Here is a 13,473-nt window from a genome sequence, read left to right on the forward strand (position 1 = left end):
AGTATTTGGTACATTATAAACACTATGCAAATGTTAACAATCACTATTGAGAGCAGAGACATTGCCAACTTCATTCAACCCTGAACATCTAATGCCATTAAAAATGCCTGGTACATAGCAGGTACTAAAATATTTGTCAAGAGACTATATGTATGATTCCAATTGATTAGTACTTTCTTCTACTAATGTCTCTAATAAGAAAGTCCACTGTGACTTTCTTATGATCCAGAGGCTTAGAAAACACTGATTCTTTAATCAACATGTGTTAAGAACCATTCCAGAGACACACACTCAGGAGCTCCACTTCTCAGAACACACAGTCTGCATCATACACTATTTAGCCTTAAAAAGGATTTCTTGCTCCCATATCCATGAAGACTCACAATTTAGGTTCAGAAAGTAACAAAGACCAAAAGTTAATATTTATAGGTCCTTTTAACTTGAAAGGAGCTAGAAAAACATTGGGGTTCTTTGGAGCTACTTCATTTTTTCATATATTTGTAAAGTTTTTCTTTGATCTATTTTTTCTTTTTTCTCAAATACTTAGCCTTGCCTGAGCAATACCTCAAAAAATTTGGTTACCAACTCATAACTGTTCCTCTCCATGGAAGTCTTTAGTAAAAGGAGAAAGATTTATTCCTTTTGAAGAGAAAACAGAGTGTATATTTATAAAGTTTTTATGGCTGTCTTTTTGAGATTTCTATTTCTACTCAAATGTCCATTCAAATCAGCCTAAATATGGTTGAATATCTTTTCCTCAAAATTCCTAAGGAGATATTATTCAATTAATTGTTTCCCATGGAAAGTGATTGCTGGCATATGTAACTTGATTGGTGACTAAAAATATATTATCTGGCAAAAAGAAAAATCAAAAAGACAAAGAAAAATGTCTACTTTCATCAAAGCTCTCAGTGTCCTTTCTTCTGGAACAAGCTGTGCAGCACTATGCTGAAGCACCCCAGCTGGTTCACTTGTGAGGAAAAAAGCCTTTTTCAGAGATATAACCTGGAAATCCTGCTTTAGAGCAAACTGCTTGTTATTGCATAACTTGAAGCTAAATTAATTATGAATTTAAAATTTTCATCAGACCTTTCCTCCCTCCCAGAGTCATACACAATCACAGATTGAAGAAGAAAGCATTTATTATTAACAAGTACACGTGTGTGCACGTGTGTGTGCACACAAGCACACACACACACACGGCATATCAGCCCTTTGAGTCACTTTGACAAAAAGAGATGGGGTGGTTGACTACAAAAATAGCTTTTTGGAAACATACTTATATTAAAATGGAAGTCACAACTAATGTCCACTGAATTTTGCAAATCCTGTATGTTCAGGATGCTCTTTACAACGTTGCTACCCATGCTGGCCCTTAATTCCTCCTCAGACCCTGTCTCAGATCTCAGCAGCCCTTTCTCATGCTAATACTCCACCAGGACCCTGAGCTGCTGAGGCAAGCCTCTTGACAGATTCAGAGCATTATCCAAGCTGACTGCACAATTTGCTCAGCACCTGGGGCAAAGTGCTGGAAGATGCAAAGAGCAGGAACACAGTGGTAAGGTGAAGAAAGCCATGTGTCAGACATGTCAGGGAGATTGCTGAACCCTCTAATTGCTCTAGAGTAAAAGGATTAAATGAGGATAGATGGGAAAATAGCCAGGGAAGTTGGAGTAGTAACATAGAGTTACAGAAACTAACCAAAACCTTCAAATCAAGACTTGATTTGGACTTACCTCCAGGGCTACAAAGCAGGTCCACTGTTATTACCTCATAAGTCCAGCCTTTCTGACAGGAGTCACACAGGTGTGCACATGTTGTTCCATCTGACTCCATCTTGGTTTCTTGGGTCACAGAACCACTACATGACAAACCAGACAAACTCTCCTGAAATAGCTTCCTAGGGGAAGGCCACTGGGGTTGGGAGGTATATGGGGAAAGGTATAGGGACATCCTATGTGAGTGGACCCACCAGGATGGGAGCTCAGGTTATGGGGATGGAACTAATATTTAGGGGCACCTAAGAAACATCAAAAACTCTCCTGAGCATGTTATCTCATCACCTCATTCCATATCTATACAATGATAGTATAAAGTATCATTGTATCCCCATTTTACAAAGAAGGGAATTGAGATCCTGCCAGAACAGCACAGGTTCAGGCTCAGATCTTAGGAAACAACTAGAAAGATCTTGCTGCTCTGTGCATCTCCAAGAATGTGGTGCATACACATGGTAAATTGTACAGACAAAACCATTAGCATGTGAATGGACCCTTTCAAAAGATATCTGTTTGGCCATTGACCTGAGAAATAAGCTCTATATGTGTTTTTCTATTATATTTCAATACTGTTCTTTCTCATATGTGATGTATTTATTTAAAACCTAATTTTCCAACAAGGGTGCCAAGACAATTCAATGGGGCAAAAATATTCTTTTCAACAAATGGCACTGGATATCCACATGCAAAAGAATGAAGTTGAACCCATACCTCACATCATATGCAAAAATTAACTCATATCATACACCTAAATGTAATTGGTAAAACTATACAACCCTTAGAAGAAAACAAGGGTAAATCATTACCTTGAATTAGGCAATGTTTTCTTAGATATGACAACTAAAGCACAAGTGAAAAAATAAAAATAGATAAATTGGATTTCATCAAATGTAAAGACTTTTGTGCTTCAAAGAACACCATCAAAATAATGACAAGAAAATTCTCAGAATTGGAGAATATTTATAAATCATATATCTGATGGGGGATGTGTACCCAGAATATATAAAGAACTCTCACAACTAAACAATTAAACAACAAATAACCCAATTAACAAAATGGGCAAAAGATTTGATGTGAATAGACATTTCTCCAAAGAAGATATAGAAATAGCTAAAGTTCGCATAAAAAGATGCTCAACATCTGGGAAATTCAAATAAAAACCACAATGAGGTGCCACTTACCACCCACCAGCATGGCTAAAGAGAAAAAAGACAGATAATATGAAGTGCTATGAGGATATGGAGAAATTGGAATCCTCATTTATTGTTACTGGGATTGTAAAATGGTACATTCAGCCACTGTGGAAAACAGTGTTGTACGTCCTCAGATTATTAGACATAAAATTACCATATGACTCAGCAATTACACTATCAGGTATATACCCAAGAGAAACAAAAACATATATCCACACAAAAAGTTGTACACAAATGTTTATAGCAGTATTATTCGTAATAGCCAAAAAGTAGAAACAAGCCAAATGTTCATCAGCTGATGAGTGCATAAATAAAATGTGGAACATTCATACAATGGAATACTAATCAACAATAAAAAGGAATGAGGTACCGATACATGCTACAACATGGATGAACCATGAAAACATGCCAAGTGAAAGAAGCTTGTCATAAAAGACCACATATTATATGATTCCATTTATATGAAATATCAGAATAGAAAAATCCATAGAGACAGAAAGTACATTAGTGGTTTCCAGGTACTGGGGGAAAGAGGCAATGGGAAGTGACAATAGATACGAAGTTTCTTTCTGGGGTGTTGCAAATGTTCTGATATTAGATAGTGGTGATGGTTAACCAACTCTGAATATGCTAAAAACCACTGAGTTGTTGTACAGTTTAAAAGGATAACTTTTATGGTATGTAAAAGTATAACTCAATAAAGTTATGATTTAAAAAATCTAATTTGTTCCAAAAAGAATTTAGGCCAAAAAATATTTCACAATTATTAACGGATCAAAGTTTTCTTTCTCTAGTATTTGCATGCACAATCACATAGTCTAAGGTTTTTATACTTCCTGACCCCAAGATAAAGACTTAAGACCTACTCCAAAATGAAAATAAACAAAAGGAGTAAAAACTAAGGAAGCTGAGGAGTTGACTAAAACACAACTTAGCTTTTTCAGTAGGTGAACTCAAACAACTTTATTTTTAGGATTATCTGTCTCTTTCTGTTTATATATCTCTCTCTCCTTCCCTCTTCATACAGTTTCTTTAAGCTTTATTTTGTTTTTAATTGACAAGTAATAATTGTATATATTTATAGGGTAGAGTGTGATGTTTTGATACATGCATACAGGTTACCAAAAACTCAGCACTTATGCTTGAGGCCACATTAGAAGAATAAGAACAAGTGGTTTAGGGAGGAAGAAAGAGGATTTTTATTATTTTGCCAGTAAAGGAGGAAAAATGGTAGCTCAAAATCCAAATTTCCTGAACATAAGCAGAAATACAGAGCTTTTAAAGGGAGGGCCCCTCAGTGCTAGGCTATTGCGGTTAACTATTCTAATCATCCCATCTCTGCCAAAGACAAAGGCCTATGAACTCTGCCAGCTACTCACCTGGGGGGCTGGTGCCAGCTGGGATGGCTGACTTATCTCTTAACAAAGGACTTAACCTGCCTCAGGGAGGCAGGCCAGGCTGTAGTTCCCAAAAAGAGTAGAGGAGTTTTAAAGAGACAGAAAATTTCTTTCTCCTCAGGCCATTCTCTGTTATATACATTGTGTAATGATCAAATCAGGGTAATTAGAATATCTATCACCTCAAACATTTATCATTTCTTTGTGGTGAGAGCATTCAAAATTCTTCTAGCTATTTTAAAATATATATTATTGTTAACTGTAGTCTCCCTACCATGCAATAGACCACCAGAACTTACTCCTCCTATCTAACTGCAACTTTGTATCATTGACTAACCTCTCCCTATTCCCCCCTTCCCCCCATCCTCCTCATCCTCTGGTAACCATCATTCTACTCTCTACTTCATGAGTTTTTTTTTTTTTGTTGTTGTTGTTGTTTTTTCATCTTGTTATGGGGGATACAGAATTGCAGGTTACATAGGTTGCTCCTGTACCGCCTTTCCCCCCCAAGTCAGAGCTCCAGGTGTGTCTGTTCCCCAGGTCGTGCGCATTGCACCCATCATGTAGGTATATATCCCTCCCTTCCCCACCCCCCCTTCCCGAGTCAGCACCACTTTATGAGTTTTTAAAAACCAAATAGCAAGCAATACATTCATTGGTAGGGTAAAATAAAAAATAAAATCCTAAGCTCCCCTCCCCCAACTGAATAGACCCCCTTTTGGCCAAGAGGACCCCAGAAAAAAACTTAAAATTGAATTCCTCACCATGAAGGGAAGGGAGGTCAGACATCATTATATCCTCTCAGTTTTGGAGTTTAGACTAATTGCAAACAGCACCTAAGGCTATGCAAGGCAAAAGTTAAGTCACTCCTGCAGGCTATCAGTTGACTTAACAGATCACTTTGAGTCAGTGCCTTGTGGCTTGCTCTATGATTAACAGACTTTCTTATCTTAAAACATCTCTCTCTACTAATTCCAAGCCTTTAGACAAAGCTTTATTTGTTCAACTAATTACAAATCAAAGAATCTTTGGACTCACCTATAACCTGTAAGCCACTCCACTTCAAGATGTCACACCTTTTCGGGCCAAAGCAATGTATACCTCCCATGTATTGATTTCGGATTTTACCTGCAATTTCTGTCTCCCTAAAATGTATAAAACCAAACTGTAACCTGACTGCCTCAGGTGCACTTTCTCAGGAACTGTTAAGATTGTGAAGCTCCAGGCCATGGTCACCCATATTTAACTCATGATAAACCTCTTTAAATTATTTTACAGTGTTTGGTGGTTTTTCCATTAACAGTAGGAAGGAGGCAAAATAAATGGATGGATGGATTAATAAATGGATGGATACAAACAGAGGAAAAGAAAGGAGTTCTTAAAGAGAAAGCAACTTGGTTTTACCACACTGCCTTCCCAAGGCTTCTGCTTCCTGGGTTTGTCCTCTACCTACAACTATTCTTGGGTGTGCCAGAAGTCTCAACAGCTGTAGAAAGATGATAAAAGCAAAATAAGATAGGTGTCTATAGTGAATGCTGTTGGTGCCTACCCAGATGCCTTGCAGCCTGGTACATCCAAAGCCTGGCTCCTACGAGTGTTAGCTGGTAACGATTCACAGCTGTCCCCTTCTCTGAAGAACTGCCCTCAACCAAATGGGAAACATCTTGACGAGGAAGCTCTGCCAACGACTCCCCTACTCTAGAGGCCGATCTCAGCCAATGATTAACTGGCCAATGATGGACTGACAGAGGGATACAAAAAAACAACCTCTTGCCTCAAGGTGGTATCAACTTCAGGATGCAGTTTAGGCTCAGAAGTTTCCTCACAGGATAGGGCTGATGCTAGACTCCAGCTCAGACCATATCCTTGCTCAACTTCCTTCTACTGCCTCGTCCTGCTTCCCTTAGTCTCCCCTTCTCCCCCAAAATTACTCATTAGAGTGCCAGTTGCAGGCTCTGCTTCTAGGGAACCAGACAGTGATATTGTGAAATATACATTCTATACATTCTTTCTTCATCTACATTTCCTGACTCCCCAAATCCTTGAAATCTTGAAAATGATAAGTGTCTTTTTGTATGTTAATGACTGACTGATGGCCAGCAGCTCCTAGGTAGCTTCAAGATGGGGGCTAGTCACCAGAAAAACTGAGGCATGAGTAGTACATAGCGTAAAAGTTATCATTTTAAAATGTACAACTCAGTGATTTTTAGCATATTCACCCCTATCTAATTATAGAACATATTCTCTTTTTTTATTTTTTATTTCAGCATATTATGGGGGTACAAATGTTTAGGTTACGTGTATTGCTCTTGCCCCACCCGAGTCAGAGTTTCAAGCATGTCCATCCCCCAGGTGGTGTGCACTGCATCCAATAGCTGTGTATATACCCATCCATCCCCTCGTCCCCACTCCCATCTGCCCAACACCCGATGAATGTTATTACTATATGGGCACTTAAGTGTTGATCAGTTAATACCAATTTGATGGTGAGCACATGTGGTGCTTGCTTTTCCATTCTCGGGATACTTCACTTAGTAGAATGGGTTCCAGCTCTATCCAGGATACTACAAGAGGTGCTAGATCACCATTGTTTTTGTGGCTGAGTAGAACTCCATGGTATACATATACCATATTGTATTAGTCCACTCATGTATTATGGGCACTTGGGTTGTTTCCACATCTTTGCAATGGTGAATTGTGCTGCTATAAACATTCGAGTGCAGATGTCTTTTTTATAGAATGTCTTTTGTTCTTTTGGGTAGATGCCAAATAATAGGATTGCTGGATCAAATGGTAGGTCTGCTTGTACCTGTTTAAGGTATCTCCATATTTCTTTGCACAGAGGTTGCACTAGTTTGCAGTCCCACCAGCAGTGTATGAGTGTTCCTGTCTCTCTGTAACCACACCAACATTTGTTGTTTTGGGACTTTTTGATAAAGGCCATTCTCACTGGAGATAAGTGATATCTCATTTTGGTTTTGATTTGCATTTCCCTGTCTATTACAGATGTTGAGCATTTTTTCATATGTTTGTTAGCCTACAGAACATTTTCAATACCCCCAAAAAGAAACCCCTGTACCCATTGTCATTTCCCAACCCCAGGGGAAGGAAGAAGAGGCTGAAGGTTAAGTTGATCACCAATGGCTAATGATTTAATCAATTATGCCTGTATAATAAAGCTTCCATAAAAACCCAAAGGACTGGGTTGGGGAGGGCTTCTGAATAGCTAAACACTTGAAGGTTCCTGGAGGGTGGGGTGCCTGGAAAGGACATAGAAGCCCCACATCCTTTCCCCCATATGTCAGCCTATGTATCTCTTCATCTGTTTCCTTTGCAATATCCATTATAATAAACCACTAAATGCAAATAAAGTATTTCCCTGAGTTCTGTGAGCTAAACAAATTTATAGAACCAGGAGGGGGTCATGGGAACCTTGATTTATAGCTGGTGAGTCAGAAGTTCCAGAAGCCCTAACTTGCAATTGGTGTCAGAAATAAGGGCATAACCTTTTGGGACTGAGCCCTCAACCTTTGAGATCTGACACTATCTCTAGGTAGATAGTGTCAGAATGGAATTGATTTAGAGAACACCCAATGGGTGTCCACTGCAGAACTGATTGATTGGTTGTTGGTGAGGAGAAATCCCCACACAATTCTTGGTGACCAGAGGTCACAGAAGTCTTTAGTGTTGATTGTTGGATGAGAAGATAGAAAAACATTTCTATTTTTTTCTATATCCTCAGCCAAACCTATAACAATGTGTCACCATGGGATTTGCTTTTCTCGTCTGTTGCCTAGGCTTGCCTGAGAGTGCTAGAGTCCATGAGGCAACCTCTGCCCAGGGGTATAGGGCCCTTGTCTGTTCTCACAACCTTCAATATACACTGTGGAATCTGAGCAACTATCTCTCCTCGTTTCACTTTCTCCTATAATTCTACCAAAGGAAACCCAGGTCCTCCACAATCATGTTGCATTAAAAATTCCCCAATGTCTCTCTGAAGATTGGGGAAGGAGAAAGCAAGGCATATTTCCAGACTCCAGGCTTTTTGACCTCATCCACAAGGAGGAGAAGCCAACATTCATCAAGCCCACTTGTGTTGTCAATTACACATAATAGCTTATGGCTCCAGTCTGGGCCTCTCTCTCCTCACCACCCTGACACTGTATACTATGGGTTTATCAAGTCATCAATATCATGGCTTACTTTACTCTTTATCAGAAATTATAGTCCAACTCCCTCTACTTCTTGCTCACTCTGAATAAAGTTGGTTTGTACTCTGCTGAGGACCTTGCTATGATCTAAACTTTCCCTGCCCCATCCTGGGAGGTCACCATTCATTCCCTCTCTGCATACACCCACCTGGGGTCATTCCCTCAATATTATCCCCAACTCTACCTTCTCCTCTGTCAAAAATCTTCTTAGGAAAGGAAACTCTTTCCTGCAAATACTACTAATAAAAGCATTCACTTAATTGAAATTCATACTGAACCAGGCCCTGTTCTAAGTGCTTTATATACAATAACTCATTTAATTTTCAACTAACATATGAGATGGTATGACCATTTTAAAACTTGGTCTCCCAAATTTTTGACAGTCTTCCCATTGAGAGCTAGAGGCCATATTCCGTCTCCTTGAATTTTGGTGGACTTGTGACTATTTTAACCAATAGAGTACAGCAAAAGTGATACCACATGACTTCTATGGCTAAGTCATGAAAGGCCATGTAGCTTCTGTTTGATTCTCATGGGACACTTACTTCCAGGCTGTGAGAAATCCAAGCCACATGAAGAAGCTACATGGAGGTGGTCTGGTAAGTAACCCATGCTCCCACAATCCCAGCCCAGGAGTCAAACATGTGAGTGAAGAAGCCACTAGATGATTCTAGCTCCCCCCTTCCAGTCACCCTAGCCTTTCACATCTTCCCAGCTAAGACCCCAGACATCATGAAGCAGAGATGAACTGTCTTCACTGTGCCATTTGAACTCCTGACACACAAAATGTGCAAGTATAATATTAACAAAAATTGTTTTGTATACCACTAATTTTGGGTGGTTTTACCTGACCAGATAGGTACTATTGATAGATCCATTTTATACATTAAAAAACCAAGGCACAGAAAGCTTAAGTGAGTTTCCCAAAGTCAAACAAAAGTTAGGACTCAAACCTAGTCAGTCTGGCATAAGAATCTCTGTTCTTAATCTCTATGCTATGCTGCAAAGAATGACGAACTTGACCCTGTGGTTCAAAAAACAACAAATGTTGGCAAGGATGCAGAGAAAGGGGAACTTTTATACACTGTTGGTGGAAATGTAAATTAGTACAGCCATTATGGAAAACAGTACGGAGATTCCTCAAAAAGCTAAAGCTAGAACTACCATATGATCCTGAAATCCCACTGCTGGGTATACATATCCAAAGGAAAGGAAATCAGTATGTCAAAGAGATATCTCCACTCCTGTTTATTACAGCACTATTCACAATAGCCAAGATATGGAATCAACCTAAGTGTCCATCAACAGATGAATGAATTTAAAAAATGTGGAATAAATTCACAATGGAATGCTATTCAGCCATAAAAAAGAATGAAATCCTGTCATTCACAGCAACATAGATGAGCCTGGAGTACATTATGTTCAGTGAAGTAAATCAGGCACAGAAAGACAAATACCACATGTTCTCACTCATACGTGGAAGCTAAGAAAGTTGCTCTCATAGAAGTAGAGAGTAGAATAGTGGTTACTAGAGGCTGGGAAGGTTGGGGTGAAGGGGGAACAGGGAGAGTTTGCTTAAGGGATACAAAGTTACAGCTAGACAGGAAGAATAAATGCTAGTGTTCTATAGCACTGTAGGGTGACTATAGTTAATTATTTATTCTGTATTTTCAAATAGTTAGAAGAGAGGATTTTGAATATTCCCAACACAAAGAAATGAAAAATGTTTGAGGTGACGGATATGATAATTATCTTGATTTGATCATTACGTATTGTATACATGCATCAAAATATAACATGTATCCCATAAATGTGGACAATTATTGTGTGTCAATTAAAATTTTTTAAATTAACAATGTTGAATTTTACCCAAGCCCTGTGCTCCTAGAAAAGAGTGATAGTTAGCAAATCTCACCATCTTTTTGTGTTCCAGGAAACAATTTACCACCAAGAACTACCCTTCCTTATATGACTTGGATAAGACTCACACATGCCCCCTTGTCTATCTATAACAAGGCCAAACACAAACCCTCCAAATTCCCATTCTTTGCCTCACAGATGATTAGCTCAACTGCTTGACCCCACTCATGAATCAGAACAAAACAATTGTAAGCCAAAGTTTGGATTAATCTTTCCTTCTTCCTTAAAGCATCTGATTTTAGGCTCATCCTCATGTGAGCCAGACAACAGCTTTCCCTAAGAATAGGCTGGCCTCAGGGTAAAATAATTTCTGTTTTCCTCTCTGTTCAAGCCACCTTTTAATCCCACTTCACCACACCTGGTTCTTTCTGGCCTTGTTTACTCCTCTCTATAAAAGAAAAAAAAAAGAAAAACCGTTTTTGCCTAATCCTTGAGACACTTGCAGATCTTATGTTCAGAGCTTTTCCCCTAGTGCAATAGTTCCTTCTGTCATCAACAATAATCCTTTTGTGTAAAGTCTCACCTTACCAAGTCCAGATTTGTTTTTTATTTGACAAAAGTACCCCAGAAACCCCTAATTATATACCATGAAACCCAAATTAAATATGTCCCCCACTCAATTTCCCCTTAGCTGGATTCCTAACATTACTGCAGCAACTCCAGCGTTACTGGACACAGGGGAAATGGGACAGAGAAAAGTCAGAGTGGAAAAGGACAGCACTCATAACCAATTCAAATTTCAAAAGTCTACATTTAAAAAAAAAATGCATGGCTGGGGTGGGTTGGCGATTCAGGTGTTGTGGAGCCTAAGTCTTACTATGCATTTGGGGGCCCCCTTTAAGAAATGTAAGAGCATAATTTGAAGTAAATATTTATTTAGAATTGGGAAACATATCCCACCAAATTACAGATTTTAAAACATGTACCATATAAATTTGAAAGCATATACTACAAACATCACAATCCCTCCCCCAAGATACACAATTTTTATTACTAATTAACAGCATGACACACTTCCAAGGCTCATTTATGGCTGTATTTACTGCATCATTAAGTACTTACTAATTAGGAGAAAATTTCTGTTTTTGACAAGACACCATTAAGAACAAAATCCTCCACACACAAATTGACACATCTGACTAGCTTTTGACTTTGGACACTTTAAACTTTGTTTCTCCTCACTAATATTGAAAGACAATTCTTCAAAACAGGTAAAATCATGACTCTTATCCCAATTACAAAAATGAACACTTGTTAAAGATTTTATTTAACTCAATCAAAAAGGAACCAGGCAGATGTTATAGTCTATTCAAAGGTAAAGTCAAAAAAGCACAAATTTATATGGAGTAAAAGAATGTTGAAATCAATATGCAAATGGAGGCAGAAATGGTTTTTCCACAGTGGCAGAGGGAAGTCAGTTGAACCTCTACAGGACAGGACACAACTGACATGTCTCTGTGCAACAATTATTTGTGTTGCTATCTGTTATTTATGATTTACAGAGTCTTACGGTAGTTCCCACAGAATCAAAATCTGATAACCTAGAGAGGTGTCCTATAGACAATGCATAGTTTTCTACTGAGGCACACTTTTTCCACTACAATCTACCCCCTTTGTCACTAAAAGTAATCTCAAAGAAAGATTATTATTGATCACCAAATAAGGCTGGTCTTATTAGGATTGGCCTGATTATTTACACAGGTGCAGCAAGAGGGTTAACTGACCACAAAATAGGCCTTCTTAAGTTTCCTAGGAATTTTTATAAGGAATCTCAGACTGGACTTTTCAAAGCCTCTTATTATTTGCTGTTGTATGGGACAAGAAATATTTTTTCCCATCACTAGGTTCGTGGCACTATAATAAAAAATATAGGTTAACAAAAGAAAAGCATACAAATTGATTTACTATAGGTTTTACATTGCATTGGAGCCTTCAGAGATGAAAACCTAAAGAAACAGAGAAACCTGTGTATTTTTATGCTTAGGTTTAATGAAGAGAGGACAGTCATGTAGAAGTATGATTAGACAAAGGGGGTATGGTAATAAACTGGAGAGAACTTAGCAAGGCCTGTTTCTTCAGCTTCTTCACTGTGCCTCTGTGACTTCAGAGATTAAAAACACTTCTTTCCTTCAGGTATAAAAGGAAGGTATCTTTCACATGAGGATCTTATGACCTACTTTAAAGAAAAGTCAGAGAATTTTTTATGGCCTGCTTTAGGGGAGAAGGGCGGGAGAAAGTCTGAGAGAGCTTCCTGCTTCTGCTATTTTCTCAAATGCCAAAGTGCCATATTTTGGAATAGCATGTCCTGAGGCTAGGAAGCCATGCCAAGAAACCCAGGCCACAATGGTTCACCTGCAGTACCTATAAATTTGAGCAAGTATCTCTTTTCTCAGGGCCTCCCAAATTATCTGAAGTTTCCTAGGATTTCCAGGTAGTGACCTTCCTTACCACCTACCTATAAGGTTGGGGCCCTAAAAGCCAAATACTAGGCCAATTTTCCCCAGGGGGCTTTGCTAGCATTGGCTCCATAAAGTCAACCTTAATTCCTTATAATTGGCTGACCACGCCTGATGAAATGAGCATCATTCTCAAATTTGACATTTCAAGGAAGGCCATGATTGCATAACCAATTTTTCCTCAATTATATGCTGGGTTGTTTTTTTTAAAAAAGACAAATTCTTATTGTACCTATGCAAATAATGATATTGCTATGAAAAGTAAGAAATCTCAGTAAGGGTTTCTGAATTCTGAAGGGGGTCATGCAGAGAGAATAAAATATCATTTATAAATTTTTCATATCAGTTTATAAAAGCAGTGTCTGCCAAATTGTTATGAGTTACAGATAGCTTAAGAATAAAGAGAAAGGACTTCTTTATAAATAGAAAATAGAATATTAAAATAGAATCAGTAATATTCCAAACAAAGCTACCATCATCCCTTATCAATGTATTTGATCCCATGCAATTAATTCTTG

At 38.4% G+C, this 13,473-nt stretch overlaps 1 non-coding gene across 1 annotated transcript; it reads right to left on the minus strand.

Annotated features, from left to right (window-relative positions):
* Positions 1-545: 545 nt before the first annotated feature.
* On the minus strand, positions 546-662 carry LOC138379216 (U5 spliceosomal RNA). Its single transcript, XR_011232000.1, has one exon. It is a non-coding gene; the product is annotated as a U5 spliceosomal RNA (small nuclear RNA).
* Between the last annotated feature and the right edge of the window lie 12,811 nt (positions 663-13,473).

Source organism: Eulemur rufifrons, chromosome 30, assembly GCF_041146395.1.
Source record: "Eulemur rufifrons isolate Redbay chromosome 30, OSU_ERuf_1, whole genome shotgun sequence".
NCBI classification, from domain to species: Eukaryota; Metazoa; Chordata; class Mammalia; order Primates; family Lemuridae; genus Eulemur; species Eulemur rufifrons.